The sequence below is a fragment of the Myotis brandtii genome, unplaced genomic scaffold (assembly GCF_000412655.1).
Source record: "Myotis brandtii unplaced genomic scaffold, ASM41265v1 scaffold1612, whole genome shotgun sequence".
Taxonomy (NCBI): domain Eukaryota; kingdom Metazoa; phylum Chordata; class Mammalia; order Chiroptera; family Vespertilionidae; genus Myotis; species Myotis brandtii.
The window spans coordinates 1589713-1598043 of record NW_005355890.1 but is presented as its reverse complement, the minus strand read 5'-3'; the positions used below and the strand labels follow the sequence as shown (position 1 = coordinate 1598043).

General features: G+C 49.4%; 1 protein-coding gene across 1 annotated transcript in view; it reads left to right on the top strand.

Moving 5' to 3' along the window:
• CNNM4 (cyclin and CBS domain divalent metal cation transport mediator 4) overlaps window positions 1–8331 on the top strand; it is a 65645-nt gene that overhangs the window by 15570 nt on the left and 41744 nt on the right. The window lies entirely within an intron of this gene.

The following is an 8331-nucleotide window of genomic DNA, read 5'->3' as shown; positions in this document are numbered from 1 at the left end:
AAAAAAAAGAAAAAGACTAAATCAGTTTGAAGGCCAATGTCATGACTATGGCTGTTACTTTATTTATTTAACATGTTGTTGTTTTTTATTGATTTCAGAGAGAGGAAGGGAGAGAGAGAGAGAAAGAGTTGGAAACATCAATGATGAGAGAGAATCATTGATCAGCTGCCTCCTGCAAGCCCCCTACTGGGGTTCGAGCCCACAACCCCAGGCATGTGCTTTGACCAGGAATCGAACCAGTCATGGGTCAACGCTCAACCCCTGAGCCACACCGGTCGGGCTGTGGCTGTTACTTTAAAAGAAACTGAGGGCCGCCGGGCCAGAGTGGCTCAGTTGGTTGGCCATCATCCCGTGCACCGAAAGGTTGCTGGTTCAGTTCCTGGTCAGGGCATGTGCCTGGGTTTCGGGTTCAGTCCCTGGTTGGAACAAGTACAGAAGGCAACCAATTGATGTTTCTCACATTGATGCCTCTCTCTCTCTCTCTCTCTCTTTCTCTCTCTCTCTCTCTCAAAAAAGAAACTGAGGGCCTCTGGAAGGTTTGATCAGAGCAAGTTTATAATATAATTTATGTTTTTGTGGGTTTTTTGTTTTGTTAATCCTCACCGAGGATATTTTTCCATTGATTTTAGAGAGAGTGGAAGGGAAGGGGAGAGACAGAGAGAAAGAAACATTGATGTGAGAGAGACACGTCAACTGGTTGCCTCTCACATGTGTCCTGGCCAGGGCTGGGGATCTAGCCTGCAACTGAGGTACATGCCCTTGACCTGAATCAAACCCAGGACCCTTCAGTCCTTGGGCCAATGCTCTATCCACAGAGCCAAACCGGCTAGGGCAAATTTATGTTTTTAAAGTATCACTCTGGTTGCTGCCTTGAGAACAGATTGTAGGAGGGGAAGGGCGAAAGCAAGACAAGGTGTAGTGGGAATCCAAGTGAGAAAGGGGGGTGCCTGGGGCCTGGGGGAGGCAAAAGAAGTGGAGAGGGGTAGTAACTGGATTTTAGATGTATTTTCAAGGTGCAGCCAACAGGATTTGCTGAAGGATCAGACAGTGGAATTAGAAAAGGAAAAGAATAAAGAATGACTTGAAGATTTTGGCTACAGCAACTGGAAAGATGGAATTGCCATATGCTGATAGAAGGGAATTATGAGCAATATATGTTTTGGAGAGGGGAAAAATCAGTATTTTAATTTTGGTGATTTAATTTTAATGTATGTGTTTATCTAAGCAGAGAACAGGTCCTCTGACCCCAACTATCACCCCAGTAAGACCAAATTTCCAATCTTTAAAAGAAACTGTTGGGGGCCCTAGCTGGTTTGGCTCAGTGGATAGAGCATCAACCTACAGACTGCAGGGGTCCCGGGTTTGATTCCAGTAAAAGGCAAGTACCTCGGTTGCAGGCTCCTTCCCAGCCTGGTCCCTGGTTGGGGCGCATGCAGGAGGCAGCCGATCAATGATTCTCTCTCATCATTGATGTTTCTATCTCTCTCTCCCTCTCCCTTCCTGTCTGAAACCAATAAACATACATTAAAGAAAAAAAGAAACTATTAGGGGTCTGGGTGGGGGAAGTTCATCAGTTGCTCAGTAGAGAGGATTTCCCCTCACCTCCTAAAATAGCCAGCTCCAAATGGACCCCAGTGACCCCTGCCACCTGCTATATATGCCTTTGTTTAGTGCCCTCCCACAGTATATCAGTTTGGATCCATATGACCAATAGAATATGGAAGACGTGGAAATATGTCTAAAAGCCCAGGCTGGACTCCTGATTGCCCACACTCGGTCAGCTGTGGCCTGGGAGCTTTTCTCCAGGCCTGGTCAGTTGCCTATCCATCTAGAACCCATGGAAGTGGAGGTGGGACAGGTCCCCAGAAGGAAGGAAGGTAACTGTTGTCAGGAGAAGGGGACAGGAAGTGGAAGTAGGACAGCAGTTACTCACATCTGAGCTTGATCTTGCCTTTACCTTCCGCCCTTGTTTGCCCAGGAAGAATTATGCATAAAAGAATTTAAATTAGGATAGAACCTGATGATCTGATCCAGTGCCCTCACATTAGAGATAAAATAAAGGCCCTGAAGCCTAGCAAGGTGAGCTGGTTGCGGGAGGCTCTCCAGGGATTTGGTGCCTTGGCAAATGTTGGAGCAAACCTGAGAATATCTCAACACTCGGGGAAGAAGATCTCAAAGGCTGTCTCCCTTTCTGGATAGGTCTAGAGACAACGAGATTTGGGAGTCAGGAACCTGCCTAATTTCTGACCTGGGGTGATTTATTGCCTCATGTGGATGATGCCAGGCACGGTGGGTGTGGTGCCACTTACATGGAGAACATTCTAGCCCACCCATCCTCCCAGGCTTCCTCCAAAGGCAATTCCAGTGGACGTCATGAGCCACAAATGGGACCTGTATTTTTCAAATTGTGGATCAGTCAAGAAATCAATGTAATTGGGTCAAGATCATATTTTTTTTAAAGAAATAGGATAGAGCAGAAATTATATCAACATGTAAATATAGTCTCATGAAAGAGTTTTCTCAGTTGTAATTTTATAGAGAGAGCTACTGGCTAAATTGTTCCTCCTCATTTCCCACCCCTGTCCCCCAACATTACTATTCCTACCCCCTTTTAAAGGGAAATCCAATTCATGCCACAAATGCAGATGGAATGCTGAGCTCCAATACAGAGATGACCAGGACACAGGTTTGGCCTTGAGGGACTCTCACTCCAGTCCAGAGCAGGGAAGAGAAAAAAAAATGAAGAGGTAGACAGTGGGGGGAGGGGGGGCAGAAGACCTTCCATTTTCTACTTTATACACTCTGTGTCATGTGAATTTGTTGCAATGAACATGTATAACTGAGCATTTTAAAAGCCCAGTAAAAATATAAAAATACACAAATGAATAAATGAATGAAATGTCATGTGAAATCCTGGCCCACGAGAAGGAAAAGAAACCAATTTTTAGGGAGAAGCTCTCAGACGTGGGCTCATTTAGTCCTTTCAATACAACTAGAAGGGTCTCTGGGTCCTCATTCTAAAAATGGAGGAATGCGAAGCCCTCAGAGGCAAAGTGCGTTACCCAATTCACCAGCTGGGGAGGGACAGGGCATGACATGGCTGTTGTAGCATTTCTCCATTGGCCAACTAAGGAAAAGGGTCAGAAACTAGAGACACTGACTCCAAGAACTTTGTTCTTAAGCCTTCCTTGGTAAATACTAAGCGTTTGTCATCCTGGGGGAAAAGGGGAGGGGGGCCTCCGTTTTGAGAGGCAGAAGGAAAAGCTTGCTGGGGCGGCCAGTCTTGAGGACAGAGGGCGCTGCAGCACACCAGGGAGGAAGGAGGCAGAGAGGAGAAACAGCCAGCAGAGCCCTGGTCCCCAGTGCGGGGTGGAGGGGCTTCTCAGGCCCTGTTCTGCCTGGGACTCCTCACAGGGACCTCGGTACCACAGGGGCTTCCTAGCAGGCCTTGCCTTCCACGCCATCAGGCGTCCCTCTCTCCCTGGCCAGCCTTGGCAGCCTGAGCCCTTTGTTGCCGTGAAAGCCCTCCTGCCGCACCTCCACCAGCTTTACCCACCCCCAGCCTCCCTTCTTCCTCATTCTCCTCCTCTGAGTTTCTCCCTCCACAGGAAGAGGAAGAGAAAAAAACAATCCTGGGGCTGGCATTCGACAGAGACACATTGGAGCTAAGGGAATGTGAGTATCCTCTTAAAAATTTCGGCCCCATCATTTGTCATTGTCATGGCTACTGATCATGTTTATTGGGCTCTTGAACCAGGGCCAGGCATTGTCTCATGAGCACTCAGGAATGTCCCCAGAGTCCCAGTCACACAGGCACTCCATGGCCCAGAACTGTGCCTGACCCCCCACGGTGGGGCATCCTGCCTCCTGTGGTCCTACCCCACAGCAGAACAACCTGTGCTATGGCCACGGAAGTCTTAAAGCTGCCCAGTTAATATGCACTCTTCCTCCCTCGCTGCTCTGGTACCCTCCATGGGCCTGGACCCGCTGACTGAACGTCTTCACCCCTCCTCTGACTCAGTGAAGTGCCTGCTCCAGGTGGAAACTGCGGCACTGGGTCCTCGTGCTCTTATTACTGGGATGACCAGAGCTGGTACCACCCCAGCTGGCCCCAGGCTCACTTTGTGGAAGGATGAGTGTGCCTCCCCTCCTGAGACAATTTAATGGTTTGCATGCATCCTGTAAACACTCAGGTTCACTGTAGATTATGGATGGCAGGTGGACAGGCCACGGCATGTAGTGACAGTGGTCCGAGCCTCACTCTGAGGTGTCCCATTGCTCCCATCCAGGTTCAGGGACCCCAGGACCCACAGCATCCCCTGAGGGACTCTGCCCAGGCTCTGAGCTCCGACAGCAGACAGGCACTTCTCTGCCAGCAGCTTCCCACCTTGGAGACCCAGAAATTAAAGATGGAGAAGAATCCAGGCCGGAAGGGCCACATCCCAGGGAGTGGAGATCCCAGGTGACAAGCCAGGACCCATTCACCATCTGAACCTCAACGTCAGCACAACACCAGGAACAGAAGAAGGGTTGATGGACCTTTGAGACTGTCTGCACAGGACCAGAGAGCAGCAGCCTCAACCATGGAAGTGTAGGCCTGCTGCCATGGGGCCTAACCGGAGAGAACCTGTCAGATCCAAGATCTCCCCAATAGAGTGCTTGGAGATGCTCAGGGGTCAGGTATCAGAACCCCGCTGAGAGAGACCCCCAAACTTCTTACTTGCAAATGGCGGCAACTCAGATGAGTGAGGGCTTCCACCGGGAGGCAGAGAATCAGGTCTGCCCCCAGAGGAGTGAGGCTTCTCATTTGCTGGTTACATTCTGCCTCTTCCACAGCCTGGTTCACAGGAGCCACACACGCTTCCAGGCGTCCTGCCTCTTCCTGTTAGTGGGTCTCCGTCTCCATGTTGTCCTCACCATTCTGTGGGAGGTTTTTCAACTCTGCAGGTGTGGAAGGTTAAATGACCTAACCAGGAACACAGGCCGTCAGTAAATGCATTTGAACTCCTCTGGGCCTCCAGTACCTGCTGTGACACTTACCGCTTCACACTGCATTTCTCTTTTACCAAGGGAGTCTCTGCTAGGTCAAAGGCGCTGGGAGGGCAAAGAGAAATCTCATTTCTTTGCTTCATTGGTTCTGCCCTATTCATTAACCTCAGATATGGATATAATCGTGCATGGGTGTATTTATTTATTTATTTTTTTAAATCCTCACCCGAGGATGTTTTTCCATTGATTTTCAGGAGAGTAGAAGACAGAGGGAAAGACAGAAAGAAACATTGATGTGAGAGAAACACATGGATTGGTTGCCTCCTGCAGGAGCCTCAACCAGGGCAGTGAGGTGGGGGAGGCGCCAAGGGAGGAGCCTGTAATCAAGTATGTGCCCTTGACTGGAATCAAACCTGGGACCTTTGGTTCGCAGGCCAATGCCCTATCCACTTAGCCAAACCAGCTAGGGCAGTGGTCGGCAAACTGCGGCTCTGCAAACCGCGGCTCACGAGCCACATGCGGCTCTTTGGCCCCTTGAGTGTGGCTCTTCCACAAAATACCGACTTCTGCGCATGGGCCACGACGTTTCAATTCACACTGTATGTGCGCGCCTGCACGTGGTATTTTGTGGAAGAGCCACACTCAAGGGGCCAAAGAGCCGCGTGTGGCTCGCGAGCCGAGGTTTGCCGACAACGGAGCTAGGACCATGGGTATTTAAATGAACTTTAGCAAAGACTGATTTTTCCTGCCAGACCCTCACCACTCAATTATCTCAACAGCTTATATTTTCCTTTCCCTTGTTGGCTTCTGTCACTGGACTCAGTGCATATGTTCAGAGTCTCTGAGTACAGACGGTCTGAAGAGAGCAAAATAAAAATAGCCAATTGGTCGATAATTGAATGGGCAAGTGCCAAGGGGACAGCACTGGTCCTAAAGCCAGCTGGGAAGAGGTGAGGTGGGGTGGGCGGTAGCCTCCCTGAGAGCTGGGCTTGCTCTGAGGTAAGCCCATGCAGGTGGCTCCTCCTGGCCGGGCAGATGGCAGGAACAGTGGGTCCAGGGTCCTGCTTTCTGCTTTTATTCTGTGTTGGCCAGTGCCCATCCTGGGGCTCCTGTTCCTGAAAACCTGACACTCACTGTGGAATATAAAGTGAGGCACCGCGGTGCATGGGACTGCTCCACGCTGGCCAATATGCACGCCCTCTGCCATCAATTAATTGAATCAGGACTCCACTATCAGGACACCTCTCATAGCCTGTAGGACTGTTTAGACTCTTTCAGGCTGGTATTGATTGCTGCTTTTTTTGGCAAATAGTATACTAAAACAAAAATAAACACAAGGGTTTGTGCAGGCACAGAGGAAAGTGGATTCTGTGTCTCCAGGGCTGCGAAAAAAACTTGCTCTGAGACCCAGTGGGCAAATTGGCACCCGATGCTCCCTTCAGTGCACTTCTGCAGTTATTATAAGGATGTTTGTCTGTCTCCTTCTCCGTAATAGGGCAGAAGCCACTCTCTTCCCCATACTCCTTGAGTGCTCAATTCATAGTTGCCGGCTGCTACCAAGACAGGGCTGTCCAGGAAGCAGTCATTTAGGGCTAGGCTAGGCCTGGTGCCCGCCTCTCAGCTCCAGTTTCCACATGCAGCTGCCCCAGCTGGCCAGTCACCACCCCAATTTGGGGTTATGGGTTTGGTCCCGGAAGGACAGGCAACAACAACAACTACACAGCCAAAGAACCTTCACAGAGATGTCCTGCAGTGCTGGGTGCCTAGGCCAGGTGTTCCCACCCTTAGTGGAGTGGTTCTGCATGATCATTTAACCCTCATTTCACAGATGTAGAAACTGGGGCTGAGAGACATCAGCTTGCCTTACCAAAGTTACACAAGTCTGCTGTTCAGATGATGGTTTGGAAGGACCCAACTTTGTGCCTAGACTCAAGCTCTTCATGTGTAATACGGAAATAATGACATCACCCCTTAGGTAAGAATGTTATATATATGATTACTTGTTTATTGCTTGTTTTCTACTCTAACTGTAAACTCCAGTGGGCAGGGACTTTGGCTTATTCATGCTATGTTGTCAGAGCCTAGAACAGGGGTGGGCAATCCCTGGCACGCGTGCCAAACATGGCACGTCAGTAACTTTTGCTGGCACGCGAAACCCTCACTTATAATCTTCCATTTACAATTGTGAATCTTTGTTCTCAGTGATGAATTTTGTTAAGTCTCGTAATAGGAGTAGCCTGATGGATGAAAGTAGTAGCTCGTGCATATCTCTGAAGGTCACGAAATATAAACCTGATGTAAAATCTCTGTCATCGGTGATGCAGCAGAAAAAGTCCCACTGATAATATCAAACGGAGTCATAAAGTTTTCTGTCGGACTATCAGTGTACATGTATACATTAAAAATAAATGTATTTTTCATCATCATATACTGTGTTTTTGTCGCTCGAATGAATTTTATTATTTCTTCAAGGTTCTTCACATACGTACACCTTAAGTGATATCAAATAGGCGTAACATGTTCTCAAAAAATTAGGGTTGGCACGCAGAAGAATTTTGAGTCAGAGATTTTGCTGGTTTTGGCATGCACTCACAAAAAGGTTGCCCACCCCTGGCCTAGAACGAGTGCCTGGCACAGAACAGGTGCCTGGCATACAGTAGATGCTCCATGCTTGTGTTATAAATGGAAATGACGTGAAATCAGCCCAGGCCAGACGCTGGCCCCTTCTATCTGCAGGTACATTCTATAGCCCAGCGGTTCTCAACCTGTGCGTCGCGACCCCTTTGGGGGTCGAACGACCCTTTCACAGGGGTCGCCTAAGACCATCGGAAAACACATACATAATTACATATTGTTTTTGTGATTAATCACTATGCTTTAATTATGTTCAATTTGTAACAATGAAATTGGGGGTCACCACAACATGAGGAACTGTATTAAAGGGTCGGCATTAGGAAGGTTGAGAACTACTGCTATAGTCTTATTTCCTGACTTCCCCTCCACCCGGGGCAGCCACAGACCGAAGGAAGCCTCGAGCCTGGGGCTGGGGCAAACTACCGCTGACCTTAGGGGAAGGTCAGCAAACCCCCTGGAGTGCGAGGCCAGAACGGTTTGCAAGAGGCTGACTGCAGGGCCCTGGTCTTGACTTCTCCAGGCTTAAGCCCTCTGGTTCCCCTTTTCTTTTTTTCTGGGCAGAGCACAGCGCGGTGCGGTTCCGCAGAGAAGACCCCGGCCAAGAGCTGCCGAGTTCTGGGGAAGGAGCAGGGGCAGGGGAGGCGGACCCGGCAGACGCCAAGCCCCGCCAGCCGCGGAGTAAGGAGGTGCTGCCAAGAGAGCAGGTCG